Below are 25,386 nucleotides of genomic sequence, written 5' to 3' on the forward strand. Positions count from 1 at the left end.
TATTTATGATGTATTTACTCCACGTCTCCATAGTGCCATTTATTATAGTGCTTCAGTGCAGTGAACTTCCCCTCATGTCCAAACCCCACGACTTGGTCACCCATTCCCTTCTCGCCTGCAGACACCAGACTGTGTAGCTATAATGTACCAGGTCATACCATTTTATAAATAACTTTATTTGTACAGCAGTATTAACTGTCTCTGTGTCACTAGGGTTACAATGTTTCCTGTCATCTGGCATAGCTCTATTTCCTGCAAACAAAAAAGAGGCACTAGGACGTCCACGAAACGTCACAAAATGGTTGCCTAAAGTCGCCAGGACGATGTGTCATGGTTCTGTTGAGGTTTTGTCTAGTTTCTGGATTGGTCCAGGGATGTCCCCCCAATTGTAAGGTTTTGTATTTATTTTCTTTCTGTGTTCTGTTTCGTTGTGTTATTGAACGTAGCCCTGTCTTTCATTTTTGTTCATTGATTTCAGCTGTTTTAGTTAGTCACCTGGTCTCATCAGCTCCTTATTTAGTTCAGTTCATTCTGTTTGTGCCTTTGTGAGGTATTGTTCGTTTTGACTCTACTAAGCCTTTCCCTAGCTCATTTGTGAGAACCAGTTATAGGCTTCAGTCCTAGTTTTGATTCACCTGCATGTTTGCCTACCTGTGACCACGATTCCTGCCTTCTGCGAAGGTGAAATAACACCTGCCGCGCTCTGCACGTGTATCTACACCTTTTTCTCCCTGAGAATTCATTACACCAATGATGATTTTAAGAAGTTTTAAGGATATTGTGTCATGGTCCTGTGGAAGTTTTGTCTAGTTCCCAATTTGTTCTAGGGACATCCCCAAGGATGATTTTAGGACGTTCTCAGGACGACATACCCTGGATCTAGTTTGTCCCATGGAATAAATATTGTATTGTGGATCTAAATGTTTTTCCTCATAATCCTGGACTATCAGACCACCATTTTATAACGTTTGCAATCTCAACAAATGATCTGCTCAGACCCCAACCAAGGATCATCAAAAGCCGTGCTATAAATTCTCAGACAACCCAAAGATTTCTAGATGCCCTTCCAGACTCCCTCCGCCTACCCAAGGACGTCTGAGTACAAAAATTGGTTAACAACCTAACTGAATATCTTAATTTAACCTTGCGTAATATCCTAGATGCAGTTGCACCCCTAAAAACAAAAAACATTTGTCACAAGACATTTTCTCCCGGGTATACAGAAAATACCCGAGTCCTGAAGCAAGCTTCATGAAAATTGGAACGGAAATGGCACTCCACCAAACTGAAAGTCTTCCGACTATTATCTTGGAAAGACAGTACCGTGCAATATCGAAGAGCTCTCACTGCTGTTCGATCCTCCTATTTTTTTCCAACCTAATTGAGGAGAATAAGAACAATCCACAATGCAGTTTTGATACTGTCGCAAAGCTAACTAAAAAGCAGCATTCAACAAGAGAAGATACAGTTGAAGTCGGAAGTTTACATACACTTAGGATGGAGTCATTAAAACTCGGTTTTCAACCACTCAACAAATTTCTTGTAAACAAACTATAGTTTTGGCAAATCGGTTAGGACATCTACTTTGTGCATGACACAAGTAATTCTTCCAACAATTGTTTACAGACAGATTATTTCACTTATAATTCACTGTATCACAGTTCCAGTGGGTCAGAAGTTTACATACACAAAGTTGACTGTGCCTTTAAACAGCTTGGAAAATTCCAGAAAATTATGTCATGGCTTTAGAAGCTTCTGATAGGCTAATTGACATAATTTGAGTCAATAGGAGGTATACCTGTGGATGTATGTCAAGGCCTACCTTCAAACTCAGTGCCTCTATGCTTGGCATCATGGAAAATCAAAAGAAATCAGCCAAGACCTCAGAAACAAACTGTAGACCTCCACAAGTCTGGTTCATCCTTGGGAGCAATTTCCAAACGCCTGAAGGTACCACGTTCATCTGTACAAACAATAATACGCAAGTATAAACACCATCGGAACACGCAGCCGTCATACCACTCAGGAAAGAGACGTGTTCTGTCTCCTAGTGATGAACGTACTTTGGTGCGAAAGGTGCAAATGAATCCCAGAACATCAGCAAAGGACCTTGTGAAGATGCTGGACGAAACAGGTACAGAAGTATCTATATCCACAGTAAAACGAGTCTTATATCGACATAACCTGAAAGGCCGCTCAGCGAGGAAGAAGCCACTGCTCCAAAACCGCCATAAAAAAGCCAGACTACGGTTTGCAACTGCACATGGGGAACAAAGATCGTACTTTTTGGAGAAATGTCCTCTGGTCTGATGAAACAAAAATAGAACTGTTTGGCCATAATAACCATTGTTATGTTTGGAGGAAAAGGGGGGACACTTGCAAGACGAAGAACACCATCTCAACCGTGAAGCACGGGGTGGCAGCATCATGTTGTGGGGTGTTTTGCTGCAGGAGGGACTGGTGCACTTCACAAAATAGATGGCATCATGAGGCAGGAAAATTATGTGGATATATTGAATCAACATCTCAAAACAGGAAGTTAAAGTCAGGAAGTTAAAGCTTGGTTGCAAATGGACAATGACCCCAAGCATACTTCCAAAGTTGTGGCAAAATGGCTTAAGGACAACAAAGTCAAGGTATTGGAGTGGCCATCACAAAGCCCTGACCTCAATCCTGTAGAAAGTTTGTGGGCAGAGCTGAAAAAGTGTGCGCGAGCAAGGAGGCCTACAAACCTGACTCAGTTACACCAGCTCTGTCAGGAGGAATGGGCCAAAATTCACCCAACTTATTGTGGGAAGCTTGTAGCTACCCGAAACCTGAAAGGCTACCCGAAACGTTTGTCCCAAGATAAACAATTTAAAGGCAATGCTACCAAATACTAATTGAGTGTATGTAAACTTCTGACCCACTGGGAATGTGATGAAAGAAATAAAAGCTGAAGTAAATCATTCTCTCTACTATTACTCTGACATTTCACATTCTTAAAATAAAGTGGTGATCCTAACTGACCTAAGACAGGGAATTTTTACTCGGATTAATGTCAGGAATTGTGAAACTGAGTTTAAATGTATTTGGCTAAGGTGTATGTAAACTTCTGACTTCAAATGTAGCTTTCACTTCAGCAAAAAATTTATTAACTTCGATGAAAAACTCATGATCATTAGAAAGTAAATTACGGACTCAACTTTGAATCTGCGTATTTCTCCAGAGCTCAGGTGTCCTGAGTCTGAACTACTCTGCCAGGACCTAGGATCAATGGAGACACTCAAGTTTTTTAATACTATATCTCTTGACACATTTGTGAAAATAGTCATGGCCTCTAAATCGTCAAGTTGCATACTGGACCCTATTCCAACTAAACTACTGGAAGAGCTACTTCCTGTGTTTGGCCCTCCTATGGTGAACATAATAAATGGCTTCCTATCCACCGAATGTGTACCAAACTCACTAAAAGTGTCAGTTTTTGCCTTTTTCAAGAGAGGCTTTATTTCTATCGGCCTATATCGAACCTCCCATTCCTCTCAGAATATTTGAAAAGCTGTTCCACAGCAGCACACTGCCTTCCTGAAGACAAATAATGTATATGAAATGCTTCAGTCTGGTTTTAGACCCCCTCATAGCACTCGTGAAGGTGGTAAATGACCTTTTAATGGCATCAGACCAAGGCTCTGCATCTGTTCTCATGCTCCTAGACCTTAGTGCTGCTTTTGACATCACTGATCACCACATTCTTTTGGAGAGATTAGAAACCCAAATTGGTCTACATGGACAAGTTCTTGCCTGCTTTATATCTTATCTGTTGGAAAGATATCAGTTAATCTCTGTGGATGGTTTGTCCTCTGACAAATCAGTTGTAAGTTTTGACATTCCCTAAGGTTTCGTTTTAGGACTACAATTGTTTTCAGATAGAATTATAGAATATATAGTGAACTCATCCAGAACGCCGCAGCCCGTTCAACCTTCCCAAGTTCTCTCACGTCACCCCGCTCCTCCGCTCTCTCCACTGGCTTCCAGTTGAAGCTCGCATCCGCTACAAGACCATGGTGCTTGCCTACGGAGCCGTGAGGGGAACGGCACCTCCATACCTTCAGGCTCTGATCAGTCCCTACACCCAAACGAGGGCACTGCGCTCATCCACCTCTGGCCTGCTGGCCCCCCTACCTCTGAGGAAGCACAGTTCTCGCTCAGCCCAGTCAAAACTGTTTGCTGCTCTGGCACCCCTATGGTGGAACAAGCTCCCTCACGAGGCCAGGACAGCGGAGTCAATCACCACCTTCCGGAGACACCTGAAACCCCACCTCTTTAAGGAATACCTAGGATAGGATAAAGTAATCCTTCTAACCCACCCCCCTAAAAGATTTAGATGCACTATTGTAAAGTGGTTGTTCCACTGGATATCATAAGGTGAATGCACCAATTTGTAAGTCGCTCTCGATAAGAGCGTCTGCTAAATGACTTAAATGTAAATGTATGTAAATGTTATTCGGAAACACATTGTCAACTTTCACTGCTCTGCGGACGACACACAGCTGTCCATTTCGATGAAACACGGTGAAGCCCCAAATATGCCTATCCTGGAAGCCTGTGTTTCAGACATAAGGAAGTGGATGGCGGCAAATGTTTTACTTTTAACCTCGGACACAACAGAGATGCTAATTCTAGGTCCCAAGAAACAGAGAGATCTGCTGTTGGATCTGACAATTAATCTTGATGGTTTTACAGTCATCTCAAATAAAACTGTGAAGGACCTCAGTGTTACTCTGGACCCTGATCTCTCTTTGACAAACCTATCAAGACTTTTTCAAGGACAGGTTTTTTTCAATCTTCGTAACATTGCAAAAATCAGAAACATTTTTCAAATAATTATGCCGAAAAGCTAATCCATGCTTTTGTCACTTCTAGATTAGACTACTGCAATGCTCTACTCTCCGGCTACTCGGATAAAGCATTAAATAAACTTTAGTTAGTGATAAACATGGCTGCTAGAATCTTGACTAGAACCCAAAAAATGGATCATATTACTCCAGTGCTAGTCTCTCTACATTGGCTTCGTGTTAAGGCTAGGGCTGATTTCAAGGTTTTACTGCTAAACTACAAAGTATTACATGGGCTTACTCCAACCTATCTCTCTGATTTGGTCCTGCCGTACATACCTACACGCATGCTACGGTCACAAGACGCAGGCCTCCTTATTGTCCCGAGAATTTCTAAGTAAACAGCTGGAGGCAGGGCTTTTTCCTATAGAGCTCAATTTTTATGGAATGCTCGGCCTATCCATGTGAGAGACGCAGACTGTCTCAACCTTTAAGTCCCTACTGATCTCTTCACTAGGTCCTATGATTGAATGTAGTCTGGCCCAGGGGTGCGAAGGTGAACGGCAAGGCACTGGAGCGACGAACTGCCCTTGCTGTCTCTGCCTGGCCAGCTCCCCTCGCTGCCCTGGGATTCTCTGCCTCTGACCCTATTACGGGGGCTGAGTCACTGACTTACTAGTGCTCTTCCATGCTGTCCCTAGGAGGGGTGCGTCACTTGAGTGGGTTGAGTCACAGACGTGATCTTCCTGTCTTGTTTTGAGCCCCCTCTGGCTCGTGCGGTGGAGGAGATCTTTGTGGGCTATACTCAGCCTTCTCTCAGGGTAGTAAGTTGGTGGTCTGTTGATATCCCTCTAGTGGTGTGGGGGCTGTGCTTTGGCAAAGTGGGTGGGGTTATATCCTGCCTGGTTAGCCCTGTCTGTGGGTATCGCCGGACGGGGCCACGGTGACCCACCCCTGTCTCAGTCTCCAGTATCTATGCTGCAATAGTCTGCAATAGGGGGCTAGGGTCAGCCTGTTATATCTGGTGTAATTCTCCTGTCTTATCTGGTGTCCTGTGTGAATTTAAGTATGTTTCCTCTAATTCTCTCTCTCTCTCCCTCCCCTCCCAAAGGACCTGAGCCCTAGGATCATGCCTCAGGACTACCTGGCTTGATGACTCCTGGCTGTCCCTAGTCCACCTGGTCGTACTGCTGCTCCAGTTTCAACTGTTCTTCCTGCGGTTAAGGATCCCTGACCGGTTTTTGACTCTATCTCACTCCGTACCGCAACTGCCGTCTCGGCCTCTGAATGCTCGCCTATGAAAAGCCAACTGACATTTACTCCTGAGGTACTGACCTGTTGCACCCTCTACAACCACTGTGATTATTATTTGACCCTGCTGGTCATCTATGAACGTTTGAACATCTATGAACATCTTGAAGAACAATTTGGCTTTAAATGGCCATATACTCTTATAATCTCCACCCGGCACAGCCAGAAGAGGACTGGTCACCCATCAGAGCCTGGTTCCTCTCTAGGTTACTTCCTACGTTTCTTCCTTTCTAGAGTTTTTCCTAGCCACCGTGCTTCTACATCTGCATTGCTTGCTGTTTGGGGTTTTAGGCTGGGTTTCTGTATAGCACTTTGTGACATCTGCTGATGTAAAAAGGGCTTTATAAATACATTTGATTGATTGATTTGGTTGAACTACACAAAGGCCCCCCAGAGAACATTCTCAGAGGACCATCACGCAATGTCCTGACGACTGGTTAAACAAATGTCCTGAGAACGTCTTGAAGACGTCTTCTCAGTGTTGTCCTGGTAACTTACAAGGAACTAAACAAAGGTCCCCTAGAGAACGTTTCCTTGGGCCATCACACAACGTCCTAAGTGCTAGTAAAATGTATGTTGTGAGAATATTCAAAAAAAGTCCTGACATGGACATCAGTATCATCCTAGTAGCTTACAGGGAACTAGACAAAAGTCCACCAGAGAACGTTCCCTTGTAACCATCACGTGACATCCTGAGGACTGGTACACCAATTGTCCTGAGAATTTCCTAAAATGACATGCCTGGAGCGTACCAGGAACTTGACAAAACCCTCTGACACAATATCCTGGCATTAGCAAACGAATTAGAACCTTTATGGAACATCCTGTGTGTTCGTTGGATGTCAAGAGGAGAATGTTCCCTAATGGTCATTCAAAGATCTTATTGTAACATTTTGGCGGTAGCCAATAAGGACCTGTACTGGATGTCCCCTTGTGTTAGCTGGATGTCCTGAATATAACAACACGGGGAACTTTTTGTAATGTCCCCTTATGGTCATGCTAAGATCTTATTGTAATGTTCTGTCTGTAACAACCTAGGACCTGTCGGAAATTTCGCCAAGTGGTCATTGAATGATAACGTCCTATCAAAACCAAATAGGAACTTATTTGTAACCTTCCCTAGTGGACATCAAAATACCTTATTCTAATGTTATACTGCGACTGACCAGGACCTGTACTGAACGTCACCTTATGGTCCCGGGGTTAACGTCATGTTCAATTATCCTCACGGAAACCCTGAAAGGGACCTAATGGGAACGTCTCCTAATGTCCTTTGGATGTCCCCTGTTTGCTGGGATTGTCCTGACAAACCTCCTGCAATAAATACTGTAAGACTGTAGCTCACCCTCGAAGGGTTTATGTAAGTGATACATGGGGGTTACTGGGGGTGTGAGGATTGTGTGTTTGTCTTTTTAATTGTCTTGTGACCCATCAAGTTAAGAAATATTTTTTTTTACCCAAGAGGAACTGGCAATGAGTCGACCCTGAACTTAAGCCGAGTTAGTTCACAGCCTTCTATAGAAGACCTAACACACAGTCCCAGTGTGAATTTGGAGGGAGAAACCCCCTCTTGACAAGAGGAAGCTGGTGAGGAGAGGAGAGCAGGAGAGAGAAAGGAAGGAGGGGTGTGGTGGGGTTGAAGAAGGAAAAAAGAGTGAAAAGGGGAATACTGGTCTACTTGACATTAAAAGCACATCTGATCCTCTCAGCTGACTACAGCCTCTGTTTCAGCTATATCACTACAGAAGAACATGGAGAAAAGCAGAATAATATGTAGAGAATTCTACAGATAACAATCGAAATGGGGGTTTCATAAATACTCAGTGACCATTCGGGAGTCACCTATAAATGTAATAAATGTTATACAGTATTTGATATAATTACTGTAGTTAGATCATCAAGCCACTGTCACTGTGTGGCTTTGAATTTCAGTGGTTCAAGAGTTGTAAGCACTCTGTAGGGGGATGTAATGCATGATGTACTGTAGTCACTCCAGCCAAGTGATAATTATCTTGCTGATTGATAATAAAAAAGACAATGAGGATGACATTGGGCACAGGAAATGTTTTTGTCAATAATTCAGCAACATCATCAGATTTCATATTAAGAAGCGAGACTGTCGTCATGTAGACTTTCCCCCGGATATTACACTGTCATTAGGAGCTCTAGAACCAGGAAACCAGGGATGTGTGGTTCCACTGTCAAACAAACACTGAGGAACATACCTCATCTCACTGAAAGATGGACATATAGAAAGACAGACATGTTATCCTCTGGATGCATTCCTCTCATCCTAAACCCAAATTTGGAGATAAAATAGTGACTTAAGTGTACAAGCATTTAATGAATTTTGTAGTTGCAATTTCTTTTGCAAACGTAACTTTTGAGAATAAATGCAACAACACTTGCAAACATGTAAGATGATATGTGAATAAATTCAATAAGATTAGCAAGCATGCAACTAAATTTGAGAATTAATGCAATTCATTTATTAAACTTGCGACTGATGAATCTTATTCTGTGAATAAAAAATACATTTGCCGATGTCGAATCTGTGCGCTCAGAGTTTTGGCACTAACTTGGCGACTAAACTCTGCCAAAAGTTTTATAGTTCTGAAAAATAATGGTGCAAGCAAGCAGCATAGAAAAACACGAGCTCTGGTAGACAAGACTTTTTCTTCCGGTCAATCAGGTAAGGTGTTGTCATTCTTGAATATGCTTTCACGTTTCACAGTGTTCCGGTCTGGCTAGTGGTTCTTACGTTGTGTAGCAGAGCGATAGGTCTAGCTATGTACTTGACATTTGGTGAAGACTAACATTAGTTTAGAGAATAACTGTTTACGCTGTGTATACTATATATGGTGTGTAGTTGGTTGGCTTTGCTAGTTAGCAAGCTGGAATCTCTGCTCAAGTTGGCTAATGTTAGCTAGCTTGCTAATAATGTTTTGAGGAGAACAGGCTAGCTCCCTGTAGCATCAAGACGAAGGGATTGGGAAGAAGATTAGATGTGCAGTTGCTTCATCAGGCGAGATGAGAGCCAAGTGCTACAGATATAAAAAGGTGAGATCTCTCAGATTCTATCTTGATTAGATAGATAGATGTCAATGTCAAACCAATGCAATGATATTCCTTTTATTGGCTTGCTATATGAGCTGCTTTTCCTGAAAATGTCTATCTGATATAGCTAGCTAGTTGTTGCTGTTCCGGTGTCCGGTAAATGTTACAGCCACAATATTATGATCATCTAGTCATGCATCTGCAGACCAGCAAGGTGGAGAAAAGCCTGCTTTGGTTGAGCTAGCTAGAACAACATCAACTAGCTAAATAAAATATCAGAACCATTTTCAGGAAAGTGTGGATAGAGCTAGCTATCTGTAGTAATTTTTATATTTGAAACCACCACATCTACATCATCTGAGCGATCTCACCTTTTTATCTCTGTAGCAGTCAGCTCTCATCTCACCTGGGCAATGCATCAGCCAGATGAAGCAACTGCACAACTAATCTTATTCCCCATCCTCTCTTGTCTGGATTATACAGGGAACTAGCCATGTTCTTCTCAAAACATTATTAGCATGTAAGCTAACTTGAGCAGAGATCGCAGCTTGCTAACTAGCAAAGCCAACCAACAAACCAAATATACATCGCAAACAATTATTTTCTAAACTAATGTTAGTCTCAACCGAATGACAAGTACATAGCTACACCTATTGTTTCGTTACATAACGTAAGAACCATTAGCCAGAACGGAACCATGTGAAACGTGAAAGCACGTTCAAGAATGACTACACCTTACCTGATTGGTCGGAATAAAAAGCCCTTACCACCAGAGCTCGTTTTTTTCTCTGCTGCAATTATTATTTTTTTTACAACTACAAAACTTTTTGGAAATGTTGGTTTTTTTTTTTATGCACGTGATGTTAGAACATTCTCTCCATTCCAGAATGTGATTGTTACGCAACAGCACATTTAATCCGCGCTGCCCTTAAACCAAGGCACGCAGCCTGTTTTATTTATAGGCTGTTTTCAACTTGTCAATGTCAAAATCTTTTCTAACAAGTTTTTTATTTTCTAAGAACAGTTTGAATTGAGGTGTGTTCCATCTCATTCATTCACATAAAAGTAGTCATTTTTACTTTTGCGGACCAATTCATTTTTTCGAGATTTCTGACCCAGACACTTCCCAATTGTTTGTGCAGTTCAAGTCTGCAGACATTTGCTCATCTCCCATCCTGCACACACGTGCTCACATTTTCCGTCTGTTGCCTGCATCACAGTCGTAGTTGTTTTTTCGTTACCAATAATATCGTTTCTATCAAAGTAAGTGCCTTATTACGTTATAATAGTTTCTGCATGTCATGTCATTTCTACTGTAGCATAATATTTTTGTCTATATTCCTTATAACAGCGGACACACAAGGTTACGTTACTCATTTCATAACATTTATGGTGTTATAATCAATGCTTAGGTAGCTAGCTACATTCTTCTATTAGCTCTGGAAAACAATGCTAATTACACCAGAGAATTATTAGCATGTGTTGTATTTTGAAGCTACCCTGGCCTTACGACTCCCAATTGGCGCAGCTGTCTAAGGCACTCCATCTTAATGCTAGAGGCGTCACTAAACACCCAGGTTCAAATCCAGACCTTGTTTCTATCAAAGTAAGTGCCTTATTACGTTCTAATAGTTTCTGTATGTTGTGTTATACCGTTTCTACTGTAGCTGACTGTGTGTATGGAGCATAATATATTTGTCTGTATTCCTTATAACCGCAGACACACGAGGTAACATTGCACATTTCATAACCTTTATGGTGTTATATTCAATCATGCTTATGTAGCTAGCTACATTCTTCTATTAGCTCTGTAAAACAATGCTAATTGCATCAGAGAAGTATTGGCTTGTTGTATTTTATAAGCTACCCTGGCCAAGTGGTGCAGCTGTCTAAGGCACAGCATCTCAGTGCGAGAGGCATCACTACAGACACCCTGGTTCAAATCCAGGCTGTGTTTTTATCAAAGTAAGTGCCTTATTATATTAATAGTTTCTGTATGTGATTTGCATGTGAACTGTATGTCCAATTACAAAAAATCCCTTGTTCATTAATCATCTCACCTGTTAGTTGGTGGTGAACTATGTGGCCATTGAGGGCTGCGTTGATCAGATGGAAAAATATATTATTTTATCACTTGGTTGTTTTCTGAGTGCATTCCACAAAGCTGTATATCATGTCCACCTTATCCACTGCCCCCATTTCGAGGTTATAGTCAAGCACGCAGTCTGGATTGATTTTTCTCTCTCCCGTCAGGTGGTCCACCTTCCCTGTGGCCGACATGGTTGTTGTATGGACAGTGGAGAGGACATGGATGTCTCATTTTTCATGCAACTTTACTGCCAACTGTTGACATGTCTTATTTTGTATAACGGATCATTTAGGATGGCAGTAGCATTGATGATGAAATGCAGTCATTGCAGCAGAACTAGGAAGCGGTCTTGGGAAAAGAGTTGCAAACATAGGATCTGTGCTCCAGTACTCTCTTAGTGAGTTCTTCTTTACTATCCCCATGAGAAGGACTGTCACCAGGAAGGTATACATTTCACTAGCTCCTCACCGTCACTGTCAGAATCTGATACCTGACTTTCAGACTCATTGTCAGAATTTTTAAAAAAAATCTCCAGAATTTCCGCATTTGTGAGTTGTCTCCTTTTGAAAGACATTGCTAATGCTACAGCTTAGCTCACTAGTTACATACATGAACAACAACACTGAATGGCTCAGAGTGTTAGTGAGAGGTTACGTGATTGACTGCCTGCCCACGCCATTTGTATCAATAAATCACTATCAGAAAATGTTTTGTGTGGTAATTATTGATATATTTACTGTTTTATTCATGTTTTTCAAGTTCCGGTGATAAATCATGCATTACGATTCTTGCATAGATTGTAATGGGCACATATTAAGTGTATAAAATACTTTTTTGAAGGTTGTACTGATTATGATGAGCTAAGCTAATTCCAGCTATGTGTGGAGCCATGTTTGTTGACATACAATGCTTTCTGGGTGTCACACCCTGGCCATAGAGAGGGTTTTGTTCTCTATTTTGGTTAGGCCAGGGTGTGACTGGGGTGGGCGTTCTATGTTCCTTTTTCTATGTTTTTGTATATCTTTGTTTTGGACCGAGTATGGTTCCTAATCAGAGGCAGCTGTCTATCGTTGTCTCTGATTAGGAATCATACTTAGGCAGCCTTTTCCCCACCTGTGCTTTGTGGGATCTTGTGTTTGTGTAGCTGCCTGTGAGCAGCACAGAACATCACGCTTTGTTTTCGTCTGTATTGTTTTGGTGAGTTTCATATTTATTAAACATGTGGAACTCTAAGTACGCTGCGCCTTGGTCTACTCCTTTAGACGAACGTGACACTGGGTTTCACGTAATTGTCTGTCGGACCAAAGATACTACAACAAAATGAGGGTAAAGGTTCACAATTTTGTTTTGAGAACTTCAGGAAGTGAATGGTGGGATGTGAACGATGGTAGACGACACACCCCTTCAACATGCATACTATAAACAGACCAAACTCATCTTGTCTTCTCTTATTATCTTTGGTTTCTGTGAGGATAAAAAGCATGGCGGCGCGCTGAAACTACGTCGGTGTCACGCCCTGACCTTAGAGAGCTGTTTTTATTTGGTTAGGTCAGGGTGTGATGTGGGGTGGGCAGGGCAATCTAGTTTTCGTATTTCTTTGTTTTGGCCGGGTATGGTTCCCAATCAGAGGCAGCTGTCTATCGTTGTCTCTGATTGGGAATCATACTTAGGCAGCCTTTTCCCCACCTGTGTTTGTGGGTAATTATTTCTGTGTGCGCCACAGTTGCGTCACGTTCATTTCTGTTTACCTGTTTATTGTTTTGTTCGGGTTCCCTTCAATAAAGGATGTGGAATTACAGACACGCTGCGCCTTGGTTGATTTACGACATGGAGTTTGAGGACAGTGAGCGTGACAGTCGGATTACTTTCAATTTCTAGAAAGTGTTTTACTCAATTATTTTGTTCAATGGTGAGCTCACCCGTGATGTGATTAATTATAAATAGTAATTGCTATTGGCTAATTCATATTGTAGTTTATGTCAGCCGAGAGTTATAAAATATGACAGCTTGTGTTGCGTCAATCTTTCCTAAATTAGCGCTAGGACAAATGTAACCTACATTTTTCTGGTTTGGATGATTGTGTTATGCTATTGATACTCCTGTGAATATCTGAACATTGCATCCAAAAATAAACTGCTCACATTCTGGACATAACATTGTAAGAACTGTGTTTCTGAAAAAAGTGTGGCCAGCTCAAATGCTGATTGTTGCTTAATTCGAAACTGGCCGTTCTAAATAAGCATTCTAATCACACGGGTGTGATTGTACGCTTCAGGGACCACTGTAGAACGATCGCAATTGTGTGATGGTACGTGTGGAAGGGTTAAATTGTTGCCAGCAAGCACAGTTACAGTCACCAACATCCTGGATAACATAAACTGCTTTACCAGCTCTGCTAGGGCGAGTAAAATGGTCAGAGTGAGGTGTTCTCTCATTTGTGTCTGGAAGTAGCTAGCAAGCTAGCCAAAGTTAGCTGGGGTGCTTGACTGCCATTGTAAGGTCAGAACGCTCAAATCAACCCTACTCCTTATGGAAAGCCAAAAGCACAGCCTGAGCGTCCAGTTACAAAGGGACAATCTGACAAGGCTCTGAATTTACTAATGCCCAGAGAGCACTCTGAGTGCACTCTGTCACTCCAGATTAAATTAAAGAACACACACAAGTTGTAAAATGTCTAGATAGTAATTTGTTATACTAGCAAGACGTTGCATAGCAACAGCATCAACTTCCAGTAGACAGGCGAAGAGCTAGTAAGCTCAACTGAAAGGTTAACATTTGTTTACAGTACACTAAAATGAACTAATAATATACAGTTGAAGACAAGTTTACATAACTTAATGACTCCAACCTAAGTGTAAGTGGTTTTTCAACCACTCCACAAATTTCTTGTTAACAAACTATAGTTTTGGCAAGTCGGTTAGGACATCTACTTTGTGTATGACACAATTTTTCCAACAATTGTTTACAGACAGAACATTAAACTTATAATTCCAGTGGGTCAGACGTTTACATACACTAAGTTGACTGTGCCTTAAACAGCTTGTAAAATTCCAGAAAAGGATGTCATGTCTTTAGAAACTTCTGATTGACATCATTAATTGGTATCATTAATTGACATCATTTGAGTCAATAGGAGGTGTACCTGTGGATGTATTTCAAGGCCTACCTTCAAACTCAGTGCCTCTTTGCTTGACACCATGGGAAAATCAAAAGAAATCAGCCAAGACCTCAGAAAAGAAATTGTACACCACAAGTCTGGTTCATCCTTGGGAGCAATTTCCAAATGCCTGAAGGTACCACATTCATCTGTACAAACAATAGTATGCAAGTTTAAACACCATGGGACCACGCAGCCATCATACCGCTCAGGAAGGAGACGTGTTCTGTCTCCTAGAGAATTTTGATGCGAAAAGTGCATATCAATCCCAGAACAACAGCAAGGGACCTTGTGAAGATGCTGGAGGAAATGGGAAGAAAAGTGTCTATATCCATAGTAAAACGAGTCCTATATCGCCATAACCTGAAAGGCCGCTCAGCGAGGAAGATGCCGCTGCTCCCAAAACTGCCATAAAAAAGCCAGACTACAGTTTGCAACTGAACATGAAGACAAAGATTATACTTTTTGGAGAAATGTCCTCTGGTCTGATGAAACAAAAATAGAACTGTTGGGCCATAATGACCATCGTTATGTTAAGAGGAAAAAAGGGGGAGTCTTGCAAGCTGAAGAACATCATCCCAACCATGAAGCACGGGGGTGGCAGCATCATGTTGTGGGGGTGCTTTGCTGCAGGAGGGACTGGTGCACTTCACAAAATACATGTCATCATGAGGCAGGAAAATTATGTGGATATATTGAAGCAACATCTCAAGACATCAGTCGGGAAGTTAAAGCTTTGTCGCAAATGGGTCTTCCAAATGGACAATGACCCGAAACATACTTCCAAAGTTGTGGGAAAAGGACAACAAAGTCAAGGTATGGGAGTGGCCATCACAAAGCCCTGACCTCAATCCCATAGAAAATGTGTGGGCAGAACTGAAGTGTGTGCGAGCAAGGAGGCCTACAAAGCTGACTCAGTTACATCAGCTCTGTCAGGAGGAATGGGCCAAAATTCACCCAACTTATTGTGGGAAGCTTGTTGAAGGCTACCTGAAACGTTTGACCCAAGTTAAACAATTTAAAGGCAATGCTACCAAATACTAATTGAGTATGTAAACTTCTGACCCACTGGGAATGTGATGAAAGAAATAAAAGCTGAAAGAATTAATTTCCTTTTACTATTACTCTGACACTTCACATTCTTGAAATAAAGTGGGGATCCTAACTGACCTAAAACAGGGAATTCTTACTAGGATTAAATGTCAGAAATTGTGAAAAACTGAGTTTAAATGTATTTGGCTAAGTAAACTTCCGACTTCAACTGTACATATACAGGGGGTACCGGTACTGAGTCAGTGTGCGGGGGTACAGGTTAGATGTAATTTGTACGTGTAGGTAGGGGTGATGTGACCATGCATAAGTGTACAAACAATTGTGGGATGGGGAGATCAATGTAATAGTCCGGTGGCCATTTGATTAGTTGTTCAGCAGGCTTATGGCTTGGGGGTAGAAGCTGATAAGGATCCTGTTCATCCTAGACATGATGCTCCGGTACCGCTTGCCATGCAGTAGCAGAGAAGTCTATGACTTGGGTGACTGGAGTCTTTGACAATTTTGTGGGCTTTCCTCTGACCCCGCCTATTTATATAGGTCCTGGATTGCAGGATGCTTGGCCCCAGTGATGTACTGGGCCTTACACACTACCCTCTGTAGCGCCTTACGGTCAGATGCTGAGCAGTTGCCATACCAAGCGGTGATGCAACCAGTCAGGATGCACTCGATGGTGCAATTGTATAACTTTTTGAGGATCTGGCAACCCATGCCAAATCTTTTTAGTCTCTTGCGGGGGAAAAGGCTTTGTCGTGTCCTCTTCACGACTGTCTTGGTGTGTTTAGACCATGATAGACTGTTGGTGATGTAGACACCAAGGAACTTGAAACTCTCGACCTGCTCCATTACAGCCCCATTGATGTGAATGGGGGCCTGTTCCTGTAGTCCATGATCAGCTCCTGTGTCTTGCTCACATTTAGGGAGAGGTTGTTGTCCTGGCACCGCACTGCCAGTTCTCTGACCTCCTCCCTGAAGGCTGTCTCATCGTTGTCAGTGATCAGGCCTACCACTGTTGTGTCATCAGCAAACATAATGGTCGTGTTTGGCCACACAATTGTGGGAGAACAGGGAGTACAGGAGGGGACTAAGTTCACACCCCTGAGGGGCCCCAGTGTTGAGGATCAGCGTGGCAGACGTGTTGTTGCCTACCCTTACCACCTGGAGCGGCCCGTCAGGAAGTCCAGGATACAGTTGCAGAGGGAGGTGTTTAGTCCCAAGGTCCTTAGCTGAGTGATGAGCTTCATGGGCATTCTCACATATGTGTTCCTTTTGTTCTGGTGGGAAAGGGCAGTGTGGATTGCAATTGAGATTGTGTCATCTGTTGGTGGTATGCGAATTGGAGTGGGTCTAGGGTATCCGGGAGGATGCTGTTGATGTGAGCCATGACCAGCCTTTCAAAGCACTTCATGGCTAACAACGTGAGTACTATGGGGCGGTAATCATTTAGGCAGGTTATCTTTGCTTCCTTGAGCACAGGGACTCTGGTGGTCTGTTTGAAACAGACTCAGTCAGAGAGATGTTGAAAATGTCAGTGAAGACACTTACAAGTTGGTCCGTGCATGCTTTGTGTACACGTCCTGGTAATCCATCTGACCATGGCTTTGTGAATGTTGACCTGTTTAAGGTCTTGCTCACATCGGCTACTGAAAGCGTTATCACACAGTCATCCAGAACAGCTGGTGCTCTCGTGCATGCTTCAGTGTTGCTTGCCTCGAAGCAAGCATAAAAGCTTGTCTGGTAGGCTCGCGTCACTAGGCAGCTCGTGTTTGGGTTTCCCTTTGTAGTCCGTAATAGTTTTCAAGCCCTGCCACATCCGACTAGCGTCAGAGCCGGTGTAGTAGGATTCAATCTTAATCCTTTATTGACGCTTTGCTTGTTTGATGGTTTGTCTGAGGGCATAGCGAGATTTCTTGTAGGCGTCCGGATTAGTGTTCCGCTCCTTGGAAGCGGCAGCTCTAGCCTTATGTTCGATGCAGATGTTGCCTGTAATCCATGGCTTCTGATTGGGATATGTACATACGGTCACTATGGGGCCGACGTCGTCAATGCAGTTATTGATGAAGCCGGTGACTGAGGTGGTATACTCCTCAATGCCATTGGATGAATCCCGGAACATATTCCAGTCTGTGCTAGCAAAACATTCCTGTAGCATAGCGTCCGTGTCATCTGACCGCTTCCATATTGAGCGAGTCACTGGTACTTCTTGCCTTAGTTTTTGCTTGTAAGCAGGAATCAGAAGGATATAATGGTCAGGTTTGCCAAATGGAGGGCGGGGGGAGAGCTTTGTGTATGGAGTAAAGGTGGTCTAGTTTTATTTATTTTTTTCTCCTCTGGTTGCACATGTGACATGCTGGTAAAAATTTGGTAAAACGGATTTAAGTTTGCCTGCATTAAAGTCTCCGGCCACTAGGAGCGCCACTTCTGGGTGAGCATTTTCTTGTTTGCTTATAGCCTTATAGAGTTGGTTGAGTGCGGTATTAATGCCAGCATCGGTCTGTGGTGGTAAATAGACGGCTACAAATAATATAGATGAGAACTCTCTTGGTACATAGCGTGGTCGACAGCTTATCATCGGGCGAGCAATACCTTGAGACTTCTTTAATATTAGACATTGCGTACCAGCTGTTATTGACAAAAAGACACACACCCCAAACCCTCGTCTTACCAGACATAGTTTCTCTATTCTGCCTGTGCATTGAAAATCCCTCCAGCTCTATATTATCCCTGTCGTCGTTCAGCCACGACTCGGTGAAACATAAGATACTACAGTTTTTAATGTCCAGTTGGTAGGATAATAGTAGATCCTCAATTGTATTTTCCAATGAATGCATGTTAGGAAGTAGAATTGATTGCAGTGGGAGTTTACTTGCTCGCCTATGGATTCTCAAAAGGCAGCCCGATCTGCGTGCTCTTTTCCTCTGCCTTTGACGGGGATCTGGGCCTGTTCCCAGGAGAGCAGTATATCTTTCTCTTCGGACTCGTTAAAGGAATAAACTTCTTCCAGTTCTGATGTCCAGAAGTTATTTTCGGTCATAAGAGACGGTAGCAGCAACATTATGTACAAAATAAGTAAAAAAATAAGTTACAAAAAAATGACCAAAATAGCACAATTGGTTATGGGCATGTAAAACGTCAGCCATCCTCTTTGGTGCCATCTTATTATGCAGTATACAGTATGTTAGTATGGGTATTCAACTACAGTTCAAGACAAATAAATGCACATGCTGCGTTAGCATTGCTACAAAATCTGAATGAAAATGACTCAGATGGTGGAGAAATTCAGATTATTTTCTGATTCTGAGCCTCAGCCTGAACCTACATCTCTGAGGCCTAAGGACAAAAAAGCCAGAACGGTTTTCACTGAGCAGGTCCCCTGTCACGCCCTGATATGTTTCACCTGTCCTTGTGCTTGTCTCCACCCCCCTCCAGGTGTCGCCTATTTCCCCACCTATCCCCTGGGTGTTTTCTGTCTGCCTGTGCCAGTTCGTCTTGTTTGTTCAAGTACCTTGGCCCCACTACTCTGGATTATGGACCCCTGCCTGCCTTGACCTGTTTGCCTGCCCCTGTTGTTGCAATAAACATTTACCTCAACACAGCCTGTACCTGGGTCTTACCTGAAACCTGATATCCCCGCGCCATCACCAAATGAAACGCCAGAGGTGGGACCAAATCATTGTTGTACAAGTCACAAGTAAGTCCCAAGTCTTAGCACTCAAGTCCCAAGTCAAGACAGGCAAGTCCGAGTCAAGACCGTCAAGTCTCAAGTCTTTAACTTTGAGTTTCGAGTCCTAAACAAGTCATAATGTGCTCTTCACCAAATATAATACCATTTCATATTTTTAACGAGTAATAGTTAGTATATTACATTCACGCAAATCATGAATGCTTTTAAAATATCTATATATTTATTACTATCCAAATAAATGTTATATTTCCATGGAAATACATGGGTAGCCATGAGAAAGACCTCCCCCAATAGTGATCGAGGATCGCTATGGGGCACAATCGGATGTAGGCTTATACCTGTACACAATCGCCCAACCACAATCGCCCAAACTTGTTTTAGGAACATCAGGCAGGATTTAGGCTAACAACTGCCTAGCCAGTTGTAGCTCAATCTTGGGTGCAATGATCACGTTCGCGCACTTAAGGCTCATTGATTTAATGTTACGCTAGCCTACATGATACACTAGTAAAGTAATACAATATATAGTTGTCGGCTATGTTGAACAAAGTTGAAACGACGTCGTCTTTATATCCGAAAATAAAAATTTCGGGTATCATCTTTCCAAGGGCTGAATTCACCCGCCGACGTTCCTCTGCACTGCCACGCACAACTTTTTCTCTGCTGGCACAATTTGATTGGCTGCTGTACGATTCAAACTGTAATCCGTTAAATGACGAGTTGATGCGCTGCACACTTATTTTAATAGCATCCTTTTTAATATTTGGGCTTGGAGGGTGTCAGGTCGAGTCATAAGGCTCAAGTCCAAGTCAAGTCACGAGTCATTGGTGTTAAAGCCAAAGTTGAGTTGCAAGTCATCATATTTGTGACTCGAGTCTGACTCGAGTCCAAGTCATGTGACTCGAGTCCACACCTCTGTGAAACGCTGAGACAGGAGGAAGGGAGGGCACCGTTTGGATAGAACAAGCCAGTGACAATGCTACAGCCGATTATCAGCACAAAATGTCATCACTGAAAGAGCACACCCTACATCTCAAGCAAAAAACAACATCAGCAACGCACTCACCATCTTTTGTTATGTGACATGGAAAGGAAAGGAAAGGGGCGTACCTAGTCAGTTGTACAACTGAATGCGGACATGATGCCATTGCGTGAAGACGCACACCATGTAAGCATGACCTATCAATAGTTGACTATTTTTGACTGCTGTCATATCGACACATTCATTATAATGCCATTATTGCTTTTGTGCAGATTTTCACTATTATATACTTGGCGCTTATAATGATGTTAAGGCTACTGATGTTTTCATAATTTGACCGAACATCTTGCTGACTGCGTCTTGGTGGTTGGAGTATTTATTTTATTTTGTCATTATGTTACCGCGTACCAACACATATCCTTCATGTTTCACAGTTGTAATAAAGGCACTCCACGAATAAAATGTGTGTGTGTGTGTATATATATATATATATATATATATATATATATGCACCACATATTTATATTCCCAACTCTGACATTGCTCATTCTGATATTTCTTTTGTCTTCTTTTTTTCCATGGGATTATTTATGTATTAGTATTATACTGTTCGACATTTACTGCATTGCTAGAAACACAAGCATTTCGCTGCACATGCTTTAACATCTGATAATCTGTGTACACAACAAATACATTTTGATTTGATTAATAGCAATCACATGGTCATCTACAAAACCCTTTCAGAGTGATTTACAGGTAACACATACTGGGTGACAATTCATACTTCAAAAGAATTGTGCAAAGTGCAGAAAATACTGCAAACCTCAATCTTGCAGTGTGATTTAATTTGATACTTTTCTATTCATGATTTGCTTATTTTACTAAACTTAAAGGAGAAATCCACCCAAAACCACTCATTCCTTTAATGTACAGTGTTAAATAACTCAAAAATATGAGAACAATATTTTTTGTGAATTTTTTTTCTCATATTGGCAAAATAATAAGGGTGGTAGCAACATGGAAAATCATTATGGAAATCTGTGGCAGGTCAAGTCTGTCACATCCTTACCAGTAAAGGGGTTATTTGTTATTATAGTTTGGTCAGGACGTGGCAGGGGGTATTTGTTTTATATGGTTTTGAGTGTGTTTATGTAGAGGGGCGTTTTATTTATGTTTCCGGGGTTTTTGGTTTAGTTCTATGTTGTACAGTTCTGTCTGTTTCTAGGGTGTTTATTTCTATGTTTAGTATTTGGGATTGGGGCCTTCAATTGGAGGCAGCTGGTTATCGTTGCCTCTGATTGAAGGTCCTATAATTAGGACATTGTTTGTTTTGGGGATTGTGGGAGATTGTTCTTTGTACTGCTGTGTGAGCCTACAAGGCTGTTTGTCATCCGTTCATCGGTTTCTTGTTTTTTCGTGTTAAATAAAATGAGCATTCACATACCCGCTGAGCCTTGGTCCAATTCATACGACGGCCGTTACAAAGTCGACTACAAACTCCACAATGCAATGCTCTCTCTATGGGCTGGATGGCTAGATAGCTAGCTAGCAAACATAACTACATACAATAATACCAAAGACAATATCAGCATGTGAAGTAGCTAGTTAGCTGTAAAATCGCCTAAACAAACTGCACTGTCAATTTAGGACTCCGTAATCTCCCCAAATTCAACCTGCAGATTGTGGCTCACAGAGTGGAATCTGACATTCACAATGGCAGATACACTTTTAAGGAGATGGGAAACATTGATATGCTACGTCCAATGGGCCGAGCGGTTCATTCTGTGCGATTGTGGAACAAGGAGCGCTCTTCAAGGAATGAATGGGAGTCTATTTGGCACTAGCTCAAAAACCCAACATTAGCACAAATTTTGTCAACAAGAAGTACAACATTACAAATCGTTTCCTTGATGTGAGAGAAATATCTATCTGTAATATAGCTATCTGTAATATCGTATTGCTTTGGAATCATGACATTACGTATCTTCGAGGAAAATCGGTATGTTTCTCGACATATACACTGACTTTGAGAAGGGATTGCACGACGATTAGATTAGCAGCATGACAACGTGAACGCGATTGGTCGACAGTCTGCTGGGTGGGGTGTTATGTTCCTTTATTCATTGGATTCCTTTCTCTAATATCTCTGGCAGCGGCACCTTGCAATGCACCCTGGACTGAAGAGGCAGACAAATTGGAAAAATGTGCTAAACCCTCTGTAAAAATGTTGCACCTGCTACAATGCTAACACAGCATGTGCATCTTCCCATTATTCTCTGTGTATTTATACATGTTCTCTGTTTGCCTGTTGCCAGTTCATCTTGTCCTGTCAGGTCTTACCAGCGTTCTTTCCTGCCTTCCTGTTTCTCTTGTTCTGTTTCCTAGTTTTTCCCTGTTCGGACCATTCTGCCTGCCTGCCATCCTGTACCTGCCTGACTCTGACCTGATCACGAACCTCTGCCTGCCCTTGACCTGCCCTTTGCCTGCCCCATGTTTCTAATAAATCATCTGAGAACTGTACTATCTGCCTCCTGTGTCTGCATCTGGGTCATATCCTGAGTCGTGATAGGCAGAGATTTACAGCAGACTGTTCCAGGTCTCACACCAGCACCACAACAAGTCAACCACATCTACATGATAAAACAAATGTATTCTAAACCATCGCTACCATTCCATGTGGAACCAACAGAACGTTGATCACATTCTTATATTCCCTCCTCACTCCAATTACGCTGACACATGTCAGATTGAACAATCTAGTTAAGAGATTAAAGGGGAATGGAAACACTTTAGGAAGTACATGTATTCAATCCACTAATACTATACATGTGTATTTAACATAAAAACATCTCTATATTTAGTATTTTGGTCGTCGACAAGGTTTATTTGATGCTATGGCCAGCGCCATTTTAAATTGCCATAGTAATGACTAACGCCAGTGCGTCATGGGCAGGAATCAGCAAATTGTCTGTGGTATTGAGTTTTTGCGCGGAGAGTGAATTGAAGAGTAAGGTAGGTTGAGGACAACGAAGATGGCAAGAACAAGTAGTAATTCAAACATGGACTGTATAGTGCCAGGCTGTATGAATTGGCTCAAAAAAATCCCTCGGTAAACAACCATCGGCTGCCCAAGGACCCACAACTTTTGAAGAAGTGGCTCCATGTCCTGAAGAGGAAGGATGTGCCAGCTCGAGCTAGCAGGATCTGCAGACAGCACTTCGCGGAGGCAGACTTTGCAATGAAGGGCACTTTTGATGGCGGCATCCAGGAATTTCCGAATGGAAAGTAGTCGTAGGCCTACTTTGAAGCCGTCTGCTTGCGCCTCCATTTGACATTGAGGGTTATGGTGTAAGGGTTACCGACCGACCATCAACATCGCTGACTGAATGGAGGTGAAGCGACTGAATGGAGGAGGTGACGCGAGTCAATGAAATGGAGCCTTACCCTGGGTGTTCACTAGCAAGCGGTAAATTGCCGCGTGCTGCTTAGGCCGCTCAGAGTGGCTCGCTTGTGGGCGTGCTGGCAGGACATGGCAGAATATAGCAGCACCTTCAGTTGTGCGTCAAGAATTCAACATAGCAAGTTTGTATGAAGGTCCAGTTATTAAATGGGTAAATAGTTACATAGTAATATGTTCTAAAACGCTCTGGTAACAAACAAACTTTGCTGCCCTGTTTCCAATCGTCCACATGGCTGGGAGAACCTATTCAAGTAAGTAAAATAGTAAAAAAAAAAAAGATTTATTAGCCAACTAGCTCCAGTGCAGGCTAACTCAAATTAGCTGCTAATGTAGCTAGCTAGCTATCTAGCCAACTTTACATACTGTATAGATAGCTGGCTAAGTGAATTCAATATCATTCAATATCACCAGCTACCTAACTTCATATTAGCTAGCTATCTTGATCTATTTATCACCTTTAAAAAACTCAAAATGCATTTGTAGGTAGCTGGTAACAGCCATAGAGGAGGGTGAAAGGCCAGCAGCCCCAACTGTCAAAGTGAGAGAGTAGGCTATTCTGTGTAGTTCCAGTCCCTAGAAGTGAGGACAGATATAATAGTAACATAATATTCTGGGTGGTCTAATTTGAGTACAATGAAGTCTGTTTCTTGTGAGGTTTTCTGTCCTCAGATACAGAGAGCTGTGAAAACCTGTCTGCAGATGAAGATGTCCCAATGCAGAGCAGTGGTTCTCAATCCTGGTCCTGGGGACTCAAAGGGGTGCACATTTTTGTTTTTGCCTTAGCACTGCACAGCTGATTCAAATGATCAACTTATCCTTAAGCTTCAAGTGATATTTATGTATTCATTTGTGATGCTATCCTTGATATGATCCTGCTATTTTCACGTGTGTGCACGTGCATCTATCAATCCAATGTTATCATGATTTGTTATAAGGGATATTATACTTTAGCAATCCACAATGACCTGGTGATGTAAAAGTATAATAATGACATTATCTTCCATATTCCTACAGATACCTTGTAACTGAAGATTCCTTCAAAACGATTGCCTACAGTTACTGTGTAGGGCACTGCAAGGTTGGGTGACCAGGGCCATCTGGGACTGCTTCCTGGAGGAATTCAGGCGTGTGAAGGGTACCTGTGTCCTGCATAACTTCATGAGGATGGCCACGAGGACCAGAAGGGGATCTGCAGCTCGACACAGTGTGTCAGAGGAGAAGTCTGCTGCTATTTTAAGTCACCCATATTGAAAATATGTAGAACAATTAGGTACCCTATAACCCACACCTACACACTCATGGATTGTTATGTGTAGTAAGCAGGCTCAGGTATATAACTGTGGCTCCTTCGACCTTCAAAGAATAGGCAAGAGGGCCAACCACTTAATTATTTCAATAACTACGCTCGTGTCTGTGCATGTTTTTCAGCATAAAATACTCTGCAGCCACTTAGGTGAGGCCACACACACAGATTCCTGTTGAACACTGTCCCTTTAAGTACCTTATTTTCACAATAACAGTCTATCTCCTCACTTCATCCCTCTCTCCTGGTTAGGAGACACCACTAGAGACACTATTATGTAATTGTGATGAACTGAGAGAATATTAGGGTAGCACTGTGATTCAATAATCATATGCTGCCTTCCCTGCCTCTCTGTTCTTACCTCTTTCCCTTTGTCTTTTACACCTCTCTCGCCACCTCTTTCTTCCTCTGTTTTTATAATGCACACCAGATGTGCATTGAAGTACAGATTGAACTTGTATTTATAATGCATGTATTA

General features: G+C 42.3%; 1 long non-coding RNA gene across 5 annotated transcripts; it reads left to right on the top strand.

Annotated features, from left to right (window-relative positions):
- Nucleotides 1-5,931: 5,931 nt before the first annotated feature.
- LOC106576869 (uncharacterized) lies at nucleotides 5,932-22,665 on the top strand. Of its 5 annotated transcripts, XR_014381349.1 has the most exons (5): nucleotides 5,932-10,445; nucleotides 10,678-10,788; nucleotides 11,046-11,147; nucleotides 11,436-20,331; nucleotides 22,531-22,665. It is a non-coding gene; the product is annotated as an uncharacterized LOC106576869 (long non-coding RNA). The 5 variants fall into 5 exon arrangements; XR_014381348.1 differs by having other exon boundaries at nucleotides 11,046-20,331; XR_014381347.1 differs by having other exon boundaries at nucleotides 5,932-11,147.
- Nucleotides 22,666-25,386: the final 2,721 nt, after the last annotated feature.

Source organism: Salmo salar, chromosome 18, assembly GCF_965601325.2.
Source record: "Salmo salar chromosome 18, fSalSal1, whole genome shotgun sequence".
NCBI classification, from domain to species: Eukaryota; Metazoa; Chordata; class Actinopteri; order Salmoniformes; family Salmonidae; genus Salmo; species Salmo salar.